The sequence below is a fragment of the Meriones unguiculatus genome, assembly GCF_030254825.1.
Source record: "Meriones unguiculatus strain TT.TT164.6M chromosome 13 unlocalized genomic scaffold, Bangor_MerUng_6.1 Chr13_unordered_Scaffold_34, whole genome shotgun sequence".
NCBI classification, from domain to species: domain Eukaryota; kingdom Metazoa; phylum Chordata; class Mammalia; order Rodentia; family Muridae; genus Meriones; species Meriones unguiculatus.
In genome coordinates this window covers 6,285,646-6,311,223 of record NW_026843646.1, presented here as the reverse complement: position 1 = coordinate 6,311,223, position 25,578 = coordinate 6,285,646, and the positions used below count along the sequence as shown (strand labels likewise).

The following is a 25,578-nucleotide window of genomic DNA, read 5'->3' as shown; positions in this document are numbered from 1 at the left end:
GTGTGTCCCACCATGCCCAGCTCCATGGACAGTTCTAAAACAGCCATGGCTATGTAGAAATATCATGTATCAAAATGATTTCAAAATGAAAACTATATTTAAAGTTATAGATTTTTTTCCTGAGGGATAGTATACACAGGGATGCTAGAACTTTTCTGAATTTGTGCTCTCTGTCCTTTGTGTAAGTGAGAAAAGTAGCATTGAAACATCCCCCTCATAGATCAGACGTCATGATTACCAGATGGCATTGCCTCCTGTGCAGTCTAGTTTCATGGCCTCATTTACTTCATTTTCAGTTAAGAACTTGTGATCACAATTAAACATCTCAGTGTGATTTCTGTCCATTTTAAAAATTTTACACATATTTCCACATGACTTCGAGCCAAAAGTGCCTTTTTATTTCTGATTTTACAATATGATCACTTTCAGAATATGACTTAATTTAGCATGGCTCTGAGTAGGGAACCCACATTTGAACATATCCACATGCCCTAAGTTAAATCCTGGTGCTTGCTTTGTTGAAGAAAATCATTGCTTTGGAAAGGCCTCTTGTGCTCCTCTTGACTGTGCCAGGAAAATATCTTTCTCAGGTCTTGTGTCTTGGCTGGTGTAACAAAACACCAACAACACAGGCTCTAAGCAACAATCAATAAATGGGACCTCATGAAGCTGAAAAGCTTCTGTAAAGCAAAGGACACTGTCTACAGATTGGGAAAGAATATAGGGTTCCCTAACCCTATATCTGACAAAAGGGCTAATATCTAGAATATATAGAAAACTCAAGAAGTTAAACAGCAACAATTCAAGTAATCCAATAAAAAATGGGACACAGAGCTAAACAGAGAATTCTCAATAGACGAATGACAGAGAAACACTTAAAGAAATGCTCAATGCCCTTAGTCATCAGGGAAATGCAAATCAAAACAGTCATGAGATTTCACCTTACAGCCATCAGAATAGCTAAGATCTAATGCTCAAATAACAATACATGCTGAAGAGGATATTGAGAAAAAGGAACCCTGCTCCACTCCTGGTAGGAATGTAAATTTGTACAATCACTTTGGAAATCAATCTGTCACTTTCTCAGACAATTAGGAATAGTGCTTTCTCAAGATTCAGCTATACCACTCCTAGGCATATATCCAAAAGTTGCTCAAGAATACAACAAAGACATTTGTCCAACCATGTTTGTAACAGCTTTATTTGTAATAGTCAGAAGTTGGAAACAACCCAAATGCCCCTCAACTGAGGAATGGATACAAAAATTTTGGTAAATCTACATAATGGAATATTATTCAGCAATAAAAAAATAAGAAAATCATGAAAATTGCAGGCAAATGATGGGGACTGAGAAAGATCATCCTGAGTGAGGTATCCCAGAAGCAGAAAGACACACATGGGATATACTCTCTCATAAGTGGATATTAGATATATAATATAGGATAAACATACTAAAATCTGTACAACTAAAGAAACTTATGAAGGAGGAGGACTCTAGCTAAGATGCTGAATCCTCATTCAGAAAGGCAAAGAGGATGGACATCAGAAGAGGGAGTAAACAGGGAATGTGATAGGAGCCTACGACAGAGGAAATCTGAAAGGCTCTACCCTGCAGGGTATCAGAGAAGATGCTGAGACTTGTAGCCAAATTTTAGGCAGAGTGCAGAGCACTTCATGAAAGAAGTAGGAAATAAGACATGGAGCGGACAGGTGCTCCACAAGGAGAGCAAGAGAACCAAAATATCTGGGCACAGGGGTCTTTTCTGAGACTGATATTCTAACCAAGGACCATTGATGGAGATAAACTAGAACCCTGCACAGATGTTGCCAATGGCAGTTCATTGTCCAACTGGGTTCCATTGTAATGGGAAGAGGGACTGTCTCTGACATGAACTGATTAGCCTGTTCTTTGATCACTTCCCCCTGGGGGGAAAGCAACCTTACCAGGCCACAGAGGAATCCAGTGAATCTATTCCTGATCAGCCCTGATAGACAATGATCAGAAGGAGGGAGAGGAGGACCTTCCCTATCAGTGGACTTGGGGAGGCACATGTGTGGAGAAGGAGGAGGGAGAATGGGATTGTGAGAGGAGGAGGGAGGGGACATGGAGGGAAAAATGGAAAGAAAAAAAGACACAGAAGCCAGATATATAAGCTCTCATTGGTCAAATGACAAAACAATTTAAACATCAAAATGATCTGCATATCTATATCCTCCCAAAATTCCTGTATTGAAGTCCTGAGACCAAAAGTAACATAACTGCATGAGATCTTTGGGAGGTACTCAGGTCTGGGAGGTGAAGCCCTTATAAATAGGTTCATAACCTTATTGAAGAGATCCTATAAAATCATGTGGCCATTTAAAACACTGAGTTTAAAGTGAGAACATGACTGTAGACAAGCATGGACCCAACTAGACCTCATAATTTAACTTTAGACTTTCCAGAGTTCACTACTATGAAAAGTAAAGCCTTTGTTTATAAATCATTTGTCACTTAGCTCCAGCAGACTAAAACAAACAGTAACAGTCAAGTCCACTACAGAAGACACATAAATCATGAATCCATATTGATGTAAATGTATGGCAAATGCATTAACATTCTGATGAGCACCAAAGACACAGAATGTCAAGGTACTCATGGGGGTGCATGGTGTTAACTGTATAGCAGAAAAGCCTGGAAAACACTGATTACAAGTAAGCAAAGTGAAAATATGTCCCACCTGATAGGACACAATGTGTTACACTTTTGTGATACCCTTGTCCCAGTTTATGTATTGATGCATGAGAACACAGAGAGCTTATAGAGAGACTATAAAAATAAATAACCTGGGATATTAGCCATATAATACAAGATAACCATGTTACAACCCACAGACCTAAATAAACTAAATAACATGCAGGGTAGAAGAGAGGATACTTGAATCCCACTAAGGAGGGGACAGACATGGGAAGTGGAGGGAGAGAGGAAGTGGGTGGGAGAGGGAATGAAGAGAGAAACAGGATGGATCAGGTGGGGGAAAAGTGCAGATGGGGATGAGAGGGCTAGGAGAGAAGGGAAATTATTGTTGCAGCATCTCTGAGATAAGATGAAGACCTGAAATTCTGGAGGTACCTGGGAAAATATGTGGTTCTCTTGTGTATCTGAGATGCCCAGCAGCAGGGATATTGAGACTGAAGTGGACCCATCTTGTAGCCAGTGGAGGGAGGGGGACACCAATCAACTCACAAAACCCTCCACCCAAATTTGTCACCTACAAGACATGCAGGAATAAAAGATGGAATAGAGATTGAGGAAATGGCCAACCAATAACTGGCACAACTTGAGACCTAACCCATGGGAAAAACTCAACTTCTGACACTGTTAATAATACTCTGTTATGTTTGTAGATAGGGGACTAGCTTAACTATCATCTGAGAGGCTTCATCCAACAGATAATGGAAAGTTACAGAGACTCACAGCCAAACAAACATTAGGCAGAATTTGGAGAGTCTTGTGAAAGAGTTAGAGGAAAGATTTAGGGAGCTGGGAGGGGGGTAGTACACCAGAAGACTTACATATCCAGCTCACCTGGGACCATGGGGCCTCATAGAGACTGAACCACCAATAAAAGAACATGCCTGGACTAGTCCTAGGACCCCTCCACATATGAAATTGATGGGCTGTTTGTCCTCAAGTGGGTCCCCTAACAATTAGATCAGGAGCTGTCTCTGACTTGGGCTCCTATCTCTGTTCCTCCCTCTGGATCTCATTTTCCTAGCAGGGCTGCCTTGTCTTGCCTCAGTCAAAGAGGAGGCACTTAATACTGATGTAACTTGATGTGACAGGGTGGGTTGGTTGGTGGCTATTTGGGGAAAATGGGTGAATGGGATGAGGGCGGGACTCAGAGGAGAGGAGGGAATGAGGTTGTGAGTGGGATGTAAAATCAACAAATAAATAAATTAATGAAAACAAAATACAATTGACCCATAGTCATCAAAAGTGACAGGATCGTGAAAAAGATGATGGCACTATTCCATATTGAAAGAGACTAAAAAGATAAGAAAACAATACAACACTTAAATGTACCAACTTCCTCGACAATTATGTGAATAATAACATAGTCAACATAGCCCAAATTAAATGCAATAATGTGTCATCGTGAATTACCAGTTTTGATAACTGCACTGTCATTATGTAAGACAAAGTTCTTGTTTGTATAAAATCAACACTAAACCATTTTGAGTGACAGGGCAAAAGGTCAGCAGCTTCCTCTCAAAATGTCCAAAGTGAAAGAGCAATTAACTGTACATAGTTGGAACAATCTTCAAGTTTGTTATTGTTTCAAAATTGTTGTGGGAAAGCTACACGTGGTCTTTAACTCTAGCACTTGGGAGGCAGAGGAAGGCAGATCTCTGTAGGTTCAACACCAGCCTAGTCTACATAGGGAAGCCCAGGACAACCAGGTCTCTGTAGAGAGAATTTGTTTCAAAAAAACAAACTAAATAAAAATTGTTGTAAGGAGAACAATGTAACTGAAAACTGAACAAGATTAAAAACAAAGCTGATTCTCTACACTGGCTGTCTGGATAAGACTATGTAAGAGATTGAAAAATGAAATGTCATGACATTTTGGAGCAGCAAGAAGATTCTCTAAATACAGCCCACAGTCTTATTTTGTTTATTGTGTATGTGTGAGTGGGAGGAGTGTTCATGATGTAGGTAAAGGATGAATACTAGTGAGCACATGGGAAGGTCAGATGACAACTCTGTCCCTTCCACCTTTTCAGGAATTCAGGGATCAAACTCAGGTCTCCAGACTTGCCCAGGAAGAGCCTTTATCTGCTAAGCCATCCTACCGACCTGCAAGCGATTCTCTTAAATGACCTCAATTAGGTAATAATGAGAAAAAAAATGTGAAGGGTTCCTTCTCCTAAACAATTTCTTAGGGATGAATAAACAATGAAAAGAGAGAAGAGTAGAACATTAGTACACTAGTGCTACCAACGACTAACAATCATCCAAAAACAACCTAAGCACCTCCTGAGACAAGAGGATGCTGGGCTGGTAGCTAAAATTCCTTGCAAGTGTAAAACTGGATTAAACCTGAAATAAAAGAGCTTTCCCAGCTCTACAGTAACCTTGTTATTACATCCTGATTATCTACACATAGCAACACAAAGAAATACAAATAGGAAAATAAGCCGGCATGAACCCTTCATACTCCTGGTTGTGCAAGTCCATCAAAGTATAAACAACAATGTATCTGCCAAACTGTTCCTTATGAAGAATTCTCTGAGGAATAAAGAGAACAATCAAATCACGTGGAAGCTAAGTGAGAGAAAGAGAGCACCTGCAGTGGCTGTCTTTACTTAAGAAGAGTCACTTCATTCTGGAATGCCTGCACATAGGTCCTCAAACAATGTTCCTAGAAATGTGCATGGATTCTGTGGACTTTCCAAGTACCCTGCTTTCTTTCGACCCGAATGTCCCAGCTCCCCCACCCCACGAGCCCCAGGGCAGGCAGGAGGCAGAACTGGACTCTCTGTACTTGCTTTCCAGGAGGCCTGGGCCTGAATCACTCTTCCTCAGGATGCAGGGCGCAAAGTGTATCCCTAGGAACTCCACACAATATGCTCCCGCCCTCCCATCACTGGTGGCCAAAGGGGGCGGTCCCAGGTACCAGTAGCCAGCACAGAAGCTCTTGTCTGAACACGGGCAGGCACTCCCGACCCGCCTAGCCCGCCAGCCCCTGGCTGCAATGCTGAGGCTTAACCCTGCGACCGCCTGCCGGGTGGTCCCTCACACGTGCCCACAGCCAGCTAGGCTCTGACACCTGACCCGCTGTTCCTCCACCGTGGGAATCAACCTTCTAGCCTCCCCGCCACCCAGCCTCAAAGCCCCACCCCGCCCAGCCTACTGGAAGGCTGCAGGGCTGGAGGCGGAGCCGGGGGCGGGGAGAGGCGGAGGAAGAGCCCGTGGGGAGGCAGAGCGGAGGAGGGAGGCGGAGGCAGAGCCAGGGGAGGCGGAGCCCAGGCAGCGCCCACCCCACAGCCTTACCTGGCTTCTCCTGGTCTCAGCCTACCAAGATGAAGTAGTCCACTAGCGGAGTGCCTGGAAGAGGGTTCCCGTCGCTGCCCTCGCCGCCGCCGCCCATGAGGTCCGGGAGGAGCTCAGAGTTTTCCCTTCAGCGTCTGTAGCTATAGCAATGGCACTTACATCACACTTGACAATGGAGGCCCGCACTGCGCCTGCGCCGAGCCTCGTGACAGCCCCTCCCCCACCCTACCCGAGAGGGTTCCGCCTTCGGGTTCCTCCGAGGCCTCTCGGACCCTCGGCTTGGACAGTGGGCGGCTGGGCGCATTCTCACCACCAAGGCCGAGCTCTTAGATGCCCGGCCTCTGCCTCAATGCCCCCCTCCCCTATTCTTTATTTTCCTGTATCAGGGGTCTTTCCTTCTGCCTTCTCTCTCTCTTTTGCAGTGTGGGGAGAAGGGCATGGAGGGTCGCGGGGTCACTGGAAAGTTTGCACTTCCCTGCTGCCTACTTGCCACTGGTCGCACAGCAGAGATTCTCCCGCCCTCTGCTGGAAGGTTGGAATTTGCACCTCCAAGGCTTTTTGCTGCACGTTTCCTGCTTATGTTGTGCAGAGGGGGATTTTAGAAACAAGACACCGAGCTGGCGGGGGGAGGAAAAGACTTGTGCAATCCTCAGAAGCGCCTATGGTTTCTGGGATTCCTGGGCTGGGGGCGTTCACCTTGTGCTTTCCTCTGAGTGCCCAAGAGAGTTGGGTTCCTCCTAGGGACAGGGCATCAAGGCATCCCAGGGATCCTCCTGAAATGGCCCTGTATCCTCCCCCCCGGCCCTGCCCACCTGACTTTCACTGCTTTTTTGTTTCAAGGCTCTGGTAGCTGAAGCAGGTGTTAACTTCCAAGTTGTTCTGCTGTGAAAACACAATCGAATAAATTCATCGGGCTCTTTGTCCAGTCAAGAGATTATCCTAGTCAATTGAGTTTATATTTTATTTCTTTATTTTTATTTTTTTAATTTCCATTAGTTACAATTTATTCAGTTTGTATCCCCCCCATAGCTCCCTCCCTCTTCCCCTCCCAAATGCCACCCACCCTCCCCCATCTCCACCCATGTCCCTCTGCCAGTCCACTGATAGGGGTGGTTTTCCTCCCCTTCATTCTGATCCTAGTCTATCAGGTCTCATAAGGACTGGCTGCATTTTCTTCCTCTGTGGACTGGTAAAGCTGCTTCCCCCTCAGGGGAAGGTGATCAAAGAGCAGGCCAATCAGTTCATGTCAGAGAGAGTCACTGTTGTCAAAATATCCGCTACTGATGTTTTCAGATTTGGCTGGCACAACACTTGGATGAGTTTACTTTGTCACTTCTTAATGATCATGAAGTTTTAGTAGTTGAATATGAACCCAAATTAAGACTGAAGTTTTCAAAACCTGTGGTTTAAAAACTATCTTTGTAAAGACATCAGTAGCTTAGGAGTTTGATCCTTACATGTTGTATATAGTAGATGCCAATGTGCTTAGTGCAACACATACACCCTCTGCCAATGACTAGCAGAATGCTAGTGACTAGAGCTGTGAACTCAGAGTCATGAGCTCAGACGCTCTGATTGACTAGTTCGCTTTTATGGGCCAGCGTTTCCCTTCCCGATTCCGTGCTGGTAATTGAACTTATGGTCTCATACATGCTAGGAAAGCCTTCTACCATTAAGCTATATTCCCAGTGACAGGGCAGACTTTTTCAGCAGGGGTCTGAGCTGCCCATTTGGGCCGGGCCATGATAGAAGAATTGAAACTGAGGGGGTCCTTTAAGTCAGGACCTCCTTTGTAAATGGTTCCTCGTCGGCCGGGGGAGTCAGCATAAGTGATGAAGAGTAGGTTGGTTTTCAAAATAATTAAAGCAAAAATAAACCTCCCACCACATTTCCTGTAGACATTTTCCCCGTCATGTCCCTGGGAGCTCTTCCTCTACCTTTTCAGAAAAGAGTAATCTCAATTCCTCGAGAGACAACCTGTTCCATGGCTTAACAGCAGAGTTATGAAGTCAGAGTTGGCCCCCTGTAATCTCCCACATGTTCTCTGAAGCTACCAGAAGGGGAGGGACACCACATGACTGTGTGTGATTTTTTTAAAAATTATTCATGTGGGGTCCCCTCCCCCACCAATTTTACCTTCTTTTTGAAATTTGAGATAAGGGACTGGAGAGATGACTACACAGTTGAGAGCACTGTGTTTCTCTTCCAGAAGACCAGATTTGACTCCCAGCATTTGCTTGACAGTCCACAACCATCCATCTGTAACACCAGGTACATGGGATCCTCCTCTGGTCTCCTCCAGAAACAGACATGCATGGGGAACATGAACATGCAAAATCCACACACATAATTTTTTAAATCTTTTTATACCTGTGATAAAGTTTATATATCATCAAATTATATGTACACTCCAGTGGCATTTAATATATCTCACTGTTGGACAATGAATACATCTATCTAGTTTCAAAATATTTTCCTCTACTTCTTCTTCTTCTTTAAAATCCATTAAACAGACACTACCATTTCCATCCCTAGTCCCTGCCAATAACACTTGCTTTCTGATTCTATGGGTTTGCCTATTTCATATTGTAATGCCAGGTTCATGGGACCCTCAGAGACCACCAGGAGATGGTGTAATAGACGTGATGCAATAGCAAGAGAGCTTTATTCTGAGAGTGATCAAACTCAGGACCCAAGTCCCACTGACACAGCAGTAGAGAAGTGTGACCATGAGCTTTGAGTGAATAGGATTTTTAAAGGGAAAGTCTGATCAGGGGGTGGGTTTCCATGGCAACAAGCAGGGGAGCACAAGTCTTGGCTTACAGAATTGAGTGAAGTTTAGCAGTGAGGGGTGACCTTTTCTGAGACACACAATCACAATGGCTACATATAATCACAATGGCTATTTTTTTCAAGCATATCTGAAACATCTGAATTTTCCCACCCGATTTCCAAATGATTCCCATTGATTATTACAAGGGAGTTTGTCTCTATTTTCTATGAAGCATTTATTCTGTTACATTTCCTAGAGGCTGTTGCTAGGAGAGTTAACTTTGTTTTCTGCCAGGTGTACATTCTTTGATATTTCCTGGTACCTGAATTCAATTTCCAGTCATGATCTTTATTTCAAAATGGAGTTATATTCAGGCTAACTTAAACTCTTCAATATAACTTGAATTAATCATGATTGGTATATTGTTTCCTAGGTTTTTGGGTTTGGCTTGTTACTTGGGTTTTTGAGACAGGGTTTCCCTATGTTGCTTTGGCTGTCCTGGAATTCTGTTTGTAGACAAGGGTGGCCTAGAACTCACAGACATCTGCCTGCCTCAGGCTCCTGAGTGCTGGTATTAAAGGTGTGAGCCACCACACCATCCCCTGGCTTGTTTCCTAGTTTTATCCCTGCTGTATCATTAGTACTCCCTTCTTCTAAATCAGATCATCAGTAATGCATTCTTCCTTACTGTTGAATAACCCTCCACTGTATGTACAAACCAGGCTTTTCTTATCCACTGGTGGTTTGGGGCATTATTTCTGTCTAGCACCATGACCATGTATAGAAAGTATATGAGTGGGGCTAAAGAGATGGCTCAGTGGTCTTAACTCTAAAGCACTGGTTGCTCTTCCAGAGGTCCTGAGTTCAATTCTCAGCACCCACATGGTGGCTCATGACCATCTGTACTGGGATCTGATGCCCTCTTCTGGCATGCAAGTATACATGCAAATAGAGCACTCACATAAAATAAATAAATCTTTTTTTATTTATTTTATTTTTTTTATCAGTTACATTTTATTAACTCTGTATCCCAGCTGTGTCCCGATCCCTAATTCCCTCCCAGTCCCTCCCTCCCTCCCTCCCTCATCTCCACCGTGCCCCTTTCCAAGTCCACTGATAGGGGGGACCTCCTCCCCATTCATCTGATCCTGTTTTATCAGGTATCTTCAGGACTGGCTGCAAAGCCCTCCTCTGTGGCCTAACAGGACTGCTCCTCCCTTCGGGGGTGGGGAGACCAAAGAGCCAGTCATTGAGTTCCTGTTAGAAATAGTCCCTGTTCCCCTCACTTTGGGAAACCAATTGGTTACTGAGCTACCACAGGCTACATCTGAGTGGAGGTTCTAGGTTATATCCATACATGGTCCTTGGTTGAATGTCAGTCTCAGAAAAGACCCTGGGCCCAGATATATTTGGTCCTTGTGGAGCTCCTATCCTTTCCCCATCAGACTAACTCCCAATCTTTCTTATGATTCCCTGTACTCTGCCAAAGGTTTGGTCATGAGTCTTTGCTTTGAAAACACTGCTAGTTAGAGTCTTTCAGATGCGCTCAGTAGACTCCTGTCATACGTTCAATGCACATCCCCTATGTCTTTCTAAATGAGGATTGATCATCTTACCCCATGTCCGCTCAATTGATTATCTTTTTTAGGCGTATAGATTTCATTATGTTTATCATATCTTATAGGTCTATATAACTGAGTATATCCCATGTTTGTCTTTCTCCTTCTGGGATATTTCACTCAGAATGATCTTTTCTAGATCCCACCATTTGCCTGCAAATTTCATGATTTCCTCCTTTTTGATTGCTGAGTAGTATTCCTTTGTATAAAAATACCACAATTTCTGTACCCATTCCACCGTTGATGGACATCTGGGTTGTTTCCAGGTTCTGGCTATTACAAATAGAGCTGCTATAAACATGGTTGAGCAAGTGTCCTTTTTGTGTACTTGAACAAACTTTGGGTATATACCTAGCAGTGGTATAGCTGGGTCTGGAGGAAGCACTATTCCTATTTGTCTTAGAAAGCGCCAGATAGCTTTCCAGAGTGGTTGTACCAGTTTACATTCCCACCAGCAGTGGAGGAGGGTTCCCCTTTCTCCACAACCTCTCCAGCATGTGTTATCGCTTGAGTTTTTCACCTTGGCCATTGTGATGGGTGTAAGGTGATATCTCAGGGTCGTTTTGATTTGCATTTCCCTGATGGCTAATGAGGATGAGCATTTCTTTAAGTGTTTTTCTGCCATTCGATATTCCTCTGTCGAGAATTCTCTGTTTAGCTCTGTTCCCCATTTTTTAATTGGATTACTTGGTTTGCTGCTTTTCAGCTTCTTTAGTTCTTTGTATATACTGGATATTAGTCCTCTGTCAGATAAAGGGTTAGTGAAGATTCTTTCCCAATCTGTAGGCAGTCGTTTTGTTTTGATGATGGTATCCTTTGCTTTACAGAAACTTTTCAGTTTCATGAGGTCCCATTTATTGATTGTTGCTCTTAGAGCCTGTGCTGTTGGTGTTCTGTTCAGGAAGTTGTCTCCTGTGCCAATGAGTTCTAGGCTGTTCCCCACTTTTTTTTCCAATTGATTTAGGGTATCTGGTTTTATGTTGAGGTCCTTGATCCACTTTGACTTTAGTTTTGTGCAGGGTCATAAATATGGATCTATTTTCATTTTTCTGCATGTAGACATCCAGTTGGTCCAGTACCATTTGTTGAAGATGCTGTCTTTTTTCCATTGAATGGAATTGGCTTCTTTGTCGAATATCAAGTATTCATGGGTGTGTGGATTTATTTCTGGGTCTTCTATGCAGTTCCATTGTTCCTCCTTTCTGTTTCTATGCCAATACCATGCAGTTTTTATTACTGTTGCCCTGTAGTACAGCTTGAGATCAGGAATGGAGATACCTCCAGATGATCTGTTGTCATACAGGATCGTTTTGGAGATTCTGGGTTTTTTGTTTCTCCATATGAAGCTGAGAATCTTTTCTTCAAGGTCTGTAAAGAATTGAGTTGGTATTTTGATGGGAATTGCATTGAATCTGTAGATTGCTTTTGGCAGTATGGCCATTTTCACAATGTTAATCCTACCAATCCATGAGCATGGGAGATCTTTCCATCTTCTGATATCTTCTTCGATTTCTTTCTTCAGAGACTTGAAGTTTTTCTCAAACAGGTCTTTCACTTGCTTGGTTAGAGTCACACCAAGGTACTTTATGGTATTAGTGGCTATTGTGAAGGGTGTTGTTTCCCTAATTTCTTTCTCAGCCTTTTTGTCTTTGGTATATAGGAGGGCTTCTGATTTTTTTGAGTTGATTTTGTATCCTGCCACTTTGCTGAAGGTGTTTATCAGCTGAAGGAGTTCTCTGGTTGAATTTTTGGGGTCGCTCATGTATACTAGCATATCATCTGCAAATAGTGACACTTTGACCTCTTCCTTTCCGATTTGTATCCCCTTGATCTCCTATAGTTGTCTTATTGCTCTGGCTAGGACTTCAAGTACTATGTTGAAGAGATATGGGGACAATGGACAGCCTTGTCTTGTCCCTGATTTCAGTGGGATTGATTTAAGTTTCTCTCCATTGAGTTTGATGTTAGCTATAGGCTTGCTATATATTGCCTTTACTATGTTTAGGTATGTGCCTTGTATCCCTGATCTCTCCAAGACTTTAAACATGAATGTATGTTGGACTTTGTCAAATGCTTTTTCGGCATCTAAGGAGATGATCATGTGGTTTTTCTCCTTCAGTTTGTTTATGTAGTGGATTACATTGATGGATTTCCATATGTTGAACCACCCTTGCATGCCTGGGATGAAGCCTACTTGGTCATGGTGGATGATATCTTTGATGTGTTCTTAAATTCGGTTTGCAAGTATTTTATTAAGTATTTTTGCGTCAATGTTCATAAGAGAGATAGGCCTGAAGTTCTCTTTTTTTGTTGGGTCTTTGTGTGGTTTAGGTATTAAGGTGACTGTGGCTTCATAGAATGAGTTTGGTAGTGTTCCTTCTGTTTCTATTTTGTGGAATAGCTTGAGGAGAATTGGAGTTAGCACTTCTTTGAAGGTCTTGTAGAATTCTGCGATGAAGCCATCTGGTCCAGGGCTTTTTTTGGAGGGGAGACTGTTAATGACTACTTTGATTTCCTTGGGAGATATAGGGCTATTCAGTCTTTCTACCTGATTGACTTAGTTTTGGTAGATGGAATCTTTCAAGAAAATTATCCATTTCGTTTAGATTCTCAAATTTTGTGGCATATAGGCTTTTGTAGTATGACCTAATAATTGTTTGGATTTCCTCAATGTCTGTGGTTATGTCCCCATTTTCATTTCTGATTTTGCTGATCTGGATAGTTTCTCTCTGCTTTTTAGTTAGTTTGGCTAAGGGTTTGTCTATCTTGTTGATTTTCTCAAAGAACCAGCTTTTTGTTTCATTGATTCTTTGGATAGTTTTATTTGTTTCTAGTTGATTGATTTCAGCCCTTAGTTTGATTATCTCCAGCCGTCTGCTCCTCTTGGGTGTATCTGCTTCTTTTTTTTTTCTAGGGTTTTCAGTTGGGCCATTAAGTTGTTTGTATGTGATGTTACGAATTTCTTCTTGCAGGCACTTAGTGCTATAAATTTTCCTCTGAGCACTGCTTTCAATGTGTCCCATAAATTTGGGTATGTTGTGCCTTCCTTTTCATTGAATTCTAGGAAGTCTTTAATTTCTTTCTTTATTTCTTCCTTAACCCAGCTGTCATTGAGTAGTAAGTTGTTCAGTTTCCATGTGCTTGTCGGCTTTTTGTTGTTTCCATTGTTGTTGATGTCCAGCTTTAGTCCATGGTGGTCTGATAGAATACAAGGGATTATCTCAATCTTTTTATATCTGTTGAGGCTTGCTTTGTGACCCACTATATGGTCTATTTTGGAAAAGGTTCCATGCGGTGCCGAAAAGAAGGTGTACTCTTTTGAGTTTGGGTGAAATGATCTGTAGACGTCTATTAGGTCCATTTGATTTAGGGACTCTGTAAGTGCTTTTATTTCCCTATTTGGTGTCTGTCTAGTTGATCTGTCCCTTGGTGAGAGTGGAGTGTTGAAGTCTCCCACTATTAAGGTATTAGGATCAATGTATGATTTAAGCTTTAATAATGTTTCATTTACGAATGTCGGTGCTCTTGTGTTTGGGGCATAGATATTCAAGATTGTGATGTCCTCTTGGTGGACTTTTCCTTTGATGAGAATATAGTGGCCCTCCTTATCTTTTTTGATTAACTTGGGTTGAAAGTCTATTTTATTAGATATTCGGATGGCTACTCCAGCTTGTTTTCTGGAACCATTTGCTTGAAAAACAGTTTTCTAGCCCTTTACTCTGAGGTAGTGTTTGTCTTTGTTGCATAGGTGTGTTTCTTGGATGCAACAGAATGTTGGATCCTGTTTCCTTAACCATTCTGTTAGCCTGTGTCTTTTTATTGGTGAGCTGAGTCCATTGATATTGATAGATAATAGTGACCAATGCATGTTAGTTCCTTTTGTAATGGAGTCAATGATCTAACCCTGTTTCATTGCTTGTTTTCTTTTCATTTTTGTTGGGACATTATCTGTATGCCCTGTTTTCTTGGGTGAATTTGTTTTCATTGGATTGTAGTTTTCCTTCTAGTATCTTCTGTAGGGATGGTTTGCTGTGTAGATATTATGTAAATTTAGTTTTGTCATGGAATATTTTGTTTTCTCCATCTATGTTGATTGAAAGCTTTGCAGGGTATAGTAGTCTGGGTTGACATTTGTGATCTCTTAGAGTCTCCATGATACTTGCCCAGGCCCTTCTGGCTTTCATAGTTTCTGATGAGAAGTCCGGTGTGATTCTGATAGGTCTACCTTCATATGTTACTTGGCCTTTTTCCCTTGCTGCTTTTAATATCTTTTCTTTGTTCTGTAGATTTAGTGTTTTGACTATGATGTGACGTGATGTGTTTCTTTTCTGGTCTAGTCTATTTGGAGTTCTGTAGGCCTCTTGTATATTTATGGACATCTCTTTCTTTAAGTTGGAAAAATTTTCTTCTATGATTTTCTTGAAAACATTTTCTAGACCTTGGAGTCTGGAGTCTTCTTTTTCATGAATTCCTATTATTCTTAGATTTCTGTCTTTTCATAGCATCCTTGATTTCTTGGATATTTTGTGATTGGAACTTTTCTGATTTTACTTTTTCTTTGAGAGAAGTATCCATTTCTGCAAGTGTGTCTTCAGCTCCAGAGATTCTCTCTTCCATCGCTTGTATTCTGTTGGTGATGCTTACTTTTGTGGTTCCTGATCTTTTCTCCAAGTTCTCCAGCTCAAGGGTTTTCTCATTTTGTGTTTTCTTTATTGATTCTAATTTAGTTTTCATGCCTTGCACCATTTCTTTCATGTGTTTGAATATGGATTCCTGTCTCTCTATGATGGTCTCTATTTCTTTTTTCATTTCCTTCTTATATGCCACTAATTTTTCCTCTACTTGTGTATCTATTTGTTTGGCTATGTTTGCCTGTGTTTCTTTAAGGATATTGTCTATTTCTTCTTTCTTTGCCTCCAATTGACTGGCCATCTCTTTGAAATATTTGTTTATTTCCTCCTTATGAGCCTCAAATAATTGGGCAAGCATGGCTTTAAAATCATTTTCCTGTGCTTCTGCTGAATTGGTGTATCCATCAATTTTGGGGTTTGCTGGTGAAGTCATGATGTCCTGATTTATGTTGGAAGTGTTCTTTCGCCTACCTCTGGCCATTGGCTTATCTGAAACCTTCCCTGTTTGTTTTTGGATTCTGCAGATCAGACTGGTGCTGTCTCTCTCTGGTGTCTGGAGAGTTCTTCAGGAAGCTGAGCACTCTCAGCTGTGCTGAGGACTAGCTGTACAGGCAGGTCTCTTGGCAGAGATCTTGGTATCCAGGGCTCTCTGCTCTCTGGTTTGGCCCTGCTTCTTTGATGTGTTCCGCCAGTTCTGTGCTGCTGTCACTGCCAGGTTCTGAGGTCTTGCTGCAGCTGGAGATTTCAGGGTGGTCACTTCAGCAGGGATGGGGTAACCAGGCTCTCTGTTCTCTGGTTTGGTCCTGGTTAGTCTTAAACTGGAGGGCTGTGGTGCCCCGCCAGTTCAGTGCTGCTCTGCTGCCACTTCCTGCTGTAACTGGAGACTGGGTTGCTAGTCCCTATGCTTTCTGGGAAGTCCTGGGATCTCTTTGTTGTGCTCTCCAAGCTTGGGAGGCCCAGCGCCTGGTGTGTCCAGGTTGTATGACATTTCTGCCTGGTTTTGGTGAGTATATAGCGTATTCTCTGTCACTGTGGGATTGGGCGGGCTGTACCGTCAGTGATGGCGATCCTGCGGAGCTAGTATGGTGTCTAGCAGATTCGCGCCCTGGGAGGATGGTGCAGCTGCTGCGCGAATCTGGGACTTCGGGGCACGTACTGCTGGCTTTTGTCTGCCACTAAAGTGCTTGGGGCTCCGTCTCAGTGGCTGTATACCCCAGGCAGTTAGGTCTGTGCTGAGAAAGATGAGTCCGCTGTGCCTCTGTGCCGAGGAGGAAGGAGGTCTGGGGGAAGGGAGTGCAGCAAGAACAGAGGATCGTTTCTCTCCTTCCCCAAGCAAGTCTCTCCGTGACTGGAGGCCAAAGTTTTCACCTTCTGCGATGTTCCCTGGTGTTCAGAAAGCCTCGCTGTGGTTTTCCTGGGTTGGGGGTCCTTCCATTCTCCAACTCAGAAGATCAGGTATCCCACCACTCAGAAACTGTGTGTGCTAGTCGCCATCTTTGCTCCGCCCCCCCAACACTTCTTTTTTAATAGAAGTGTTTTACTTTTTATTTTTAACCTATAGACCATATACATGATTTAGAAAGGAGAATATACAAAACAATGATCAAAGAATAATCATGTGTCCTATGCCTTTTCTTTTGTCTGGTCACTCAAAAAATGATGTTATCAGCTATGATTATTGTTGCTTGCCACTCACATTATTTTTATCCATGTATTCACTGTAGTCCACTTTCACTTCCACATATATATGAGCCTCCTTCTTCACATGCTGATAAGCCACATCTCTGATCCCTGGTCAAAACATGATATTCAGTGCCATGCTGTCTTTTGACTGATGCCACCAACTGTTCACTGTCTCCTGATAGCCACATCTCATTTGTTGCAGATAAAATATGATGCCTGTGTTTTTTTCTTTCCAACTGTCTCATGACAGGGTTGTGACCTACTCCCCCAAGTAACTGAAGATGATTCATAGGTTGCTCAAGAACCCAACTAATGGCTACTTCATATTCATGTCTTATAAACTAATGAAACTCCTTTAACACAGGTTTTCAAAGCACACCTTTGATTTTCCTTACAATCTAACCTTTAGGCTTTTTCTTCTCCCCTCCTTCTCCTGATGCACAGAACCCAACTGTCTAACACTAGCACTTCTGTGTCAGAAAATAAATGGAAGAAGCACTAGAATTATATGATTATATTGCCAATGAAGTATAAATTTATACTGCTGCCACTCTTTCTGCCATACAAATGTATGGCATATTTTAGAATTCAGTGACCTTCAATGATGTGCACGTGAAATTTAGCCAAGAAGAGTGGGTTTTTCTGGAACCTTCCCAGAAGCAACTCTACAAAGATGTGATGCTGGAGACTTGTAAAAACCTTACTGCTATAGGTAAGACAGCAAATTTTCTTTTAAAAATAAGGAGACAATTCTTACTTTGTTATTGATCCTCTTCTATAATTTCAATTGAAAATGAGGAGGAATGAGGTGAATAAATCAGGTATGTTTCTAAGGGTCACAGAAGATAGTGATTTAAGTTTTGCCTTAATAATAATATGATATTTCCAACAATATATATTTCCTGGTACTATATTTTAGGCTACAATTGGGAAGAGCACACTGTTGAAGAATATTTTCAAAGTTCTACAAGTAATAAAAGGTAAATTTATTTGCATGCTGATACAGATATGAATCTTAATAAATTTTACTGTGTCCTGAAAGTTTGTTTTTTGTTTGTTTGTTTGTTGGCTGGTTTTTATTTTCTGTTTGCTTTTTTGTTTGTTTGTTGGCAGGTTTTTATTTTCTGTTTCTTAAATAGTTTTTTTTATGTAGCTATGGCTTGACATAGAATTGCTTGTTAGACCAGCCTGACCTCAAAATCACACAGATCTGCCTACTTCTGTCTCCACAAGTGCAGGGATTAAAGGCATGGACCAGTACACCTGGCTGTGTCCTGGAAGTTTTAAAGAAAAGCAACAGTGTAAAAACAGCACTGATTTAGGTGTAATGATAATCATTAAAATCTCACAATTCCATGTACTTCAATCTCAGGTATCTGATTTGTGTTTGCAAGGCACTCCCCTAGGATAGAAGAAAATAAAATAATGTTGTAACTGAAAATACCATTTGAATCATATGGACATTACAGCTACTGAGTTGAATTGCCAATCTGTTTAGTCTCATTCTATCTACTCAGATATTGTAAGAGGTATACAATAGGTGATTAGTATGTGTCCAAAACGTTCTAATACACAAATATTTCATAGTATAACCAGTGTTACTCATATTCATGCAGAACATTGTAATGTTTAGTGAAAGGAGGAGCTTATGAGAGTCAAGAATATTGTTGTGGAGAAACCTTAATTGCTGTATGACATGTCTATGATGAACAAAAAACCAACTGTGTTAATTCAATGGAGAATCTTTTCTTATTCTTGTAATTTAAATTGTCATATGTCACAATGTTTCTAAGAAACATGAACATAGGGATATTGAAAGAAGCAGTGGACCTGCCTTTCTCCAAGAACAATTAATTTTGTAGTAGTCCCCACTTTGAGTAGATTTTCTGAATGCTATAAATGGTTACTGTTAATTGGTTTTGCAACTTCACTGAGAATTGATCAGCAAACGCATACAACTGAAAATACCTATGAATACTAGGAATTTGGAACTTCTTCTGCGTGTCCTGGCTCACTTTGCAAAGGAAGTGTCATTCATACAGTACAAAAAATTGTGAATGGAATTGCTGTGGTAAAGCTCTGAATTATTACAATACTCTTCGTATATACAAAAAACCTCTTGTGAAAAATAATATTATAAAAGTGAACCACGTAACAAATGCTCTTACCATCACAAGGATCTTCAAAAATACCCATAATGAAGGGAAAAGACATGAATATAAATAAAGTGATAAAAATTTAAAATTTGATGCTTCTTTACCATTAGATAAAATTATGAAATTATTCATATAGATAAATATATTTATTAGTATAATGACTGTGGTAAATCTTTCACATGTGCTAATTATCTTTGCAGGCATGAAAGAAGTCATACTGGAGAGAAACTTTCTAAATGCACTCTATGTGGTAAAGCCTTCCTCTATACCACTGAACTCGTATGGCATAAAAGAACACACACTGTAGAGAAGTCTTACAAATGTAATCAATGTGGTAAACCTTTGCACAAAACAGTCATCTCAAAAGCCATAGAAGAACACATATTGGAGAGAAGCCTCATGAATGTAACCAGTGTGGTAAAGCCTTTTCACAAAACAGTACTCTCTTAAGCCATAAAAGAACACACACTAGGGAGAAACATTATGAATGTGACCAGTGTGGTAAAGCCTTTGCAGAAAAGAATAATCTCAAACGGCATAATACAACACATACTGGAAAGAAACCTTATAAATATACTCAACATGATAAAGCCCTTGCACAACAGAGTAGTCACCGAAAACATGAAAAAACACACAGTGGAGAGAAACCTTGTGAGGGTAATTACTGTGATAAAGCCTTTGCAAGTAACAGTCATCTCCTAAGACAACAACACATTCTGGAGGGAAACCATATGAATACAACTATGTGGTAAAGCCTTTGCACATAACATCTCCTAATACATAAAGGAACACATACTGGAAAGATGTCTAACTGCAACCAATGTGAAAAAAAACTTTTGGACTTCAGAATAATCTCCACACTCATGAAAGAAATCCTAATGTACAGAAAGTATCTTTACTGGAGAGGAATTCTGTGAGTATAAGCAATGTGGAAAGGCCTTTGTGTACTTTGATCCACTGAGATCCAACAGAACTGTAAAACTAGCTCAATGGAAATGACCTCCCTTTTCAAGAGGGGAAAGGGAATAGGGGGAATAGGAATGGAGGGTAGTACTGGGGGAGAGAAGGGAGGGGAACTACGATTGGAATTTAAAGTAAATAAACTTATTTTTAAAAAGAATACAATGAATGGTGAATATCAATTACATGCACCAGTATTATATAATAAGGTTTTTAGGGGAGACTTACTGATAATCCTGATTCTCAACGTTTACTGTTTTCAATTGCCTCACTTTACACAAGAAACTTTTAGTCCAGTGGATGAATATGTAGGGAATGGTGAACTAACACCAGCCAGGAAGATCTCTGAGAGTATCATAAGAGTGGTAGCCTGTAGAAGTTTCTTTGTGTACACATACCTATTGTTCCAGCGGTACTATTGAAAAGTATCACAACCCACACTGAATTTTGAGATATGAGGGAGGAGGCTTTCTCTTCCTTGTATGACCCTGCTTCTGGCCTAGATGTGTAACCATGTCAAGGGTGAGTTTTCTCTGCCTGACTTCATCTGGAGAGTGTCATTAAACATCGACACCACCAATCAAATTTGATAGATGGCCTTTGACACAGATCCCTGATAACTCTCCCCTCCCTTCAAATATAGGATAATTTGGTTCTGTGTTCTTGTTCTTATTCATATACTAGGAATGTGCTGTTTAATGCAAATCAAGCATCCTTGAATTGCCTAGTATTAAACAATTATCTACACCTATGCTTGGAGCATCCCAGTCACTCCCCAAGGGATATAAGCCTCTGTTTTCTGTTTTCTGGAATTAAAGTTGAACTTACTTTCTGAGATGGTTCTCAGAGTGGCTGACCACTGTTAGGCTTGTGGGCTTTCCAAGCTTTAAACCTCATCTTCTACCCCTCATGCCTTCCTGGGCTGGTGGGAAACAGCCCTCCAGGCAGCAAGAGAACCACATTCTCTGAAATGCCTGTGATAAAATGTTTCAGACATCATAGCATTTCAAAGTTCACATGTTTCTGGATGTGAGATGGTCAATCAAACAGTGTCTTAGAGTAGGACCCTTTAAAATGAGTTATACCTAGTGTTTATTTCACGGTAAGGTTGCAGGCAAGCTTCATGGTATAAAATCTTCCGAGCTGAGTACACTTGCCTATGGAAAAGAAATAAAAGCAGAAATTTTATTTCTCTGTTTTTAATAGCTGAGTAATGTTCCAATAACGTATGGATGGATGGCAGAGGAGAGGAACTCCCCTTTTGAGTGGACTAGGGAAAGGGGATGAGGGAAGATGGAGGGAGGGTGGGACCTTCTATCAGCATATATAAGGAATATATTCTGAAAAATAGAAAAAATTAATAAAATAATAAATATTAAGAAAAAACAAAACAAAAGAGCAAAAATTTGAGTCAGTTTGAGTAACCACCCTTCCTCAAAGAAATGAAAGAAGATATATAGAAAGAAAAGAAAAACAAAATATTTGTCTTTGCCACTTTTCTTCCCTGTGGGCTCACTTGATAATCATTATCCAATGGAGAACATGCTTCTCTCTCTGAAGTTTATGTTACCATATAAGTAGGATTTGAACCTGGAACTAATAGCAGAGGTTTGTTGTTAACATATCAAATCAAAACTACCTGCCATTTTCTCCCAGCAATCCTTCACTCCTTCCATGTTATCTGGTCTTCCAGGCTAGTATAGCCCATGCAATACCCTAAATTCTCCTTCCCAGGGTCTGAGCTAACCTCATTCCCCCCCTTACCCATCTATAGGCAAACTATTTTGGCTTCCTGCCACTGTCAAGAGCCATGCAGTAGCAACAGCAAAACAGCTGTAGATCTCATGGAATGTTGCTCCCCTGTTAGCATACTTATGATGAGTTTGTCTTGGAGAAGCATAATCCCAAGAACTGATTTTCCAAAGGACTTTGTGTTCTTATGTAGCATATCTCTGCTTGTTGCCCTTATGATGTCCATAATCCTTATAACATATGTTGTATGAAAACTTTAAGAAGGCTTCTAGCTCTTCACTGGGCAATATCACTGACATTTATAATTAACAATGCTTGATCTCTTTCCACATGTTTACTGGAGCAGATTAATGAATTACCCACTGCCCTTGAAAGGAGCCATAGATGTAGAGTGTTAGTAATGACCATTATACTTAGAAACAATTTGGAAAAATAGATTGTTTAACAAGGTCAGGGAAGATGTTTTGGCTAATGGCTCTGATGTAAAAAATCTTAGAGAACAATTTAAAGTTAAGAAAAGTACACTAGTAATAGTAAAGCCATGGATATTTTAAGGTTGATGAGCCAAAACAATAGCCCAAGGTAGCATTGGCTGTCTGGGCACCCTCAAACTGGGTCTAAAACTGAAACAGCAGTTGATTCCCCTATATTTGTTTTTCCCCTCAGCTTCTTGATATGATTTAATAAAAATGATTAATGAGTAGATGCATACCCCTTTAAGATTTAAAGTACAGGTGCCAGTACCATGCCATTTTTATTACTGTTGTGCTATAGTACTAACTGAGATCTCAGATGAAGATACCTCCAGAAAACCTTTTATTGTACAGGCATTTTTTAAAATCAATTCTGGGTTTTTTGTTTTTCCATATGAAACTGAGAATTGTTCTTTCAAGGTCTGTATTGACTTATGCTGGTATTTTGATTGGAATTGCATTGAGTCTTTAGATTTCTTTTGGTAGAGTGGCCATTTTTCCTATGTTAATCCTACCAATCCTGGAGTATGGGAGATCTTCTGATATCTTCCTTGAAGTTCTTTTTTTTTCATACAAGTCATTCACTTGCTTGATTAGAGTCACACCAAGGTACTTTATGTTATTTGTGGCTTTTGTGAAGGGGTTTTGTTTACCTAACTTCCTTCTGAGCCCATTTGTCTTTTGTATACAGGAGGGCTTCACTTATTTTAAAATTTAATTTTGTATCCAGTCATTTTGCTGAAGTTGTTTATCAGCTGTAGGAGTTCCCTGGTTGAATTTTTACTGTTATTCATGTGTACTATCACATCATCTGCAACACAAGCTGGACTGGATGTGGAGAAAAGTGAACCCTCCTCCATTGCTGGTGGGAATATAAACTTATACAACCACTTTGGAAATCAATCTGGTGCTTTCTCAGAAAATTATGAATAGTGCTACTAGAATATTCAGTTATATCGACCCTGGGCATATATTAAGAAGATTATCAACCATACAACAAGGACATTTGCTCAACTATGCTCATAACAGGTCTATTGACAATAGCCAGAATCTGGAAACAACTTAGATGTCCCCAAACCGAGGAATAAACACAGAAATTGTGGCACATTTATACAATGCAATACTATTCAGCAATTAAAAACAAGGAAATCAGCAGGCAAATGGATGTAACTAGAAAATATCACTCTGAGTGAGGTATCCAGAAGCAGAAAGACACTCATGGTATATACTCACTTATAGGTGGATATTAGCCATATAATATAGGATTAAAAATACTAAAATCTATAGTCCTAAAGGATCTAAACAACAGGAAGATCCCTAAGGAAGATGCTTAATCCTCATTCCGAAGGGCAAATGGGATAGACATCGGTAATGGGGGAAAATAGGGAACAGGGCAGGAAACTAACACAGAGGGCCTCTGAAAGAATCTACATAGCAGGGTATTGAAGCAGATGGTTAGACTCATAGCCAAATTTTGGGCAGAAAGCATGGATTAATATGGAAGATTCAGGAGGTAGGAAGATCTGGATGTAAGAGGAGGCCAACTGAGCCAAAACATATGGGCCCAGTGGGTCCTATTCCAACCAAGGACCATGCATGAAGAACACCTAGAACCCCTGCTCAGATGTAGCTCATAAGTATCTCAGTTTCCCTGTGAGTTCCCTATTAAGGGTAACAGTGGCTGTCTCTGAGATGAACTTAGTTGCAGGCTCCTTGATCACCTACTCGTGGACTGTGCAGCCTTGCCAGGTCACAGAGGAAGGAGGTGCAGCCATTCTTGTTAAGACATGATAAGATAGGCTAGGATAAGATAGTAGGGAAGTAGGATGTTCCCTATCAGTGGACTAGAAGAGGGGCATAGGGGTAGAAGAAGGAGGTAGGTTGTAACTGGTGGAAGATGAGGGAGGGGCTTACAGCCAGAAAACAAAGTAAATAAATTGTAATAATAAAAAAATGAGGTTTTTTTTTCCTGAGATGGCTGGACTCAGGCAACTGTCTCTTAAAAACAACTAGAAAGAATAGTATTTCATCTCTACTCATTTTCCTTTTTCCTGTAATACTATATATAATAAATACCCTTGATAAAATTCAGTGGTTTGTCATATATTCCTAGTATTATAATATCGTAAAATATTGTACAATTCAAATTTTGGTATGTTAAGTGTGTAAAAATAGTTTATGAAAAAGTGGCTTGAGTTTTCAAAAGAGCAAAGAATGATTACTCAAAACTCAGGAGGGTAAAAATGGAAGAAAAATTGATGGAAGAATACATAATATATAAATAAATTAATATCTCTTACACAGTAATTATAACATTTTGGTTATTGAGATTTAAAAAATATACACAGAATATTTCTCAAGTAAAAAATGTAAGCTATTATTAATAGCTCTTATGCATGCACCCAGAGGTATTTCTTTATATTATTCCTCTTGTCACTGAAATGTGTTCTTTGACAAGTCATTACACTACACCCTGATGTTCAGGCTCTAATACTGACTATTCAATTCTTATTTCAGAGCACTGACTGCTTTTAGCCCAGTTAGGACTGAAGTCAGACAATGTTTCATTTCTGTGTCTAGCTCAGGTCATAACTTTTGATAATACAGTTTGAGTTCATCCACAATTTCAAAGTAAAATGATTGCCTTTCTTGAAATGTTAAATGTTCTCTCTCACTCTTGCATACACACACACACACACACACACACACACACACATGCATGATACATGTAATAGCTGTTATTGTCAACCCAAGACTTGAAATCGAAAGAGCCAAAAGAGGGATATATGAGAGATTTTTTTAGGGAGGACAGAGAAACGAGAAATAATGTGATTATATTAAAAATCTCAAAAAACAAAAGTAAATGTTTTCCATGAATAAAAAAATGAATAATATTATATTTTGGACTCATGTGGTTCAGGACAATCAAGTCCATTCTATCTTAACGCATGGTAAGCTTTGCTTCAGTAAACATGAGTGTAGATGTGTGCTGGACCAGCCCTAGTCATCTGTTTCATATGGATAATGGTGGAATTCCTCATTCAGTGTGTACAGTACATATTCTCTTTTAAATTGACTCAAGAATTTTAATATTTGTTTGTGTGAACTGTATAAAATAAAGTTCCCCTAAACTTCTTTTTTTGGTCCACTTTCTTCTACTGTCTCCTTTCATCTTTTTACATAGAGATGCTGTCCATCCTGGATGATAAAGAGTGTTCTGTAGATGCAGCAGAAGAATGAACATTGCTGTCTAGTCCATTCTGTTAGTTCCTGTCTTTCTATTGGAGAATTGAACATCCAAGTTGAGAGATTTCAATGAGCAATGTTTATTATTTCCCTTTATTTTGTAGTTATGGTGTGGGGATTTTGCCTTCTGATTTAATGCTTGGGATTATTCATTTTTTGTGTTGTCTTGGGTACAGTTAACACTTTACATTGGAGTATTTCATTGATTGGCTTCTGTAGTGAAGTTTTACAGAGATACTGCTCATATT

The 25,578-nt window shown here is 40.4% G+C and overlaps 1 pseudogene; it reads left to right on the top strand.

The window, feature by feature from the left end:
• LOC132650909 (zinc finger protein 120-like) overlaps positions 1-25,324 on the top strand; it is a 33,671-nt pseudogene extending 8,347 nt beyond the window's left edge.
• Positions 25,325-25,578: the final 254 nt, after the last annotated feature.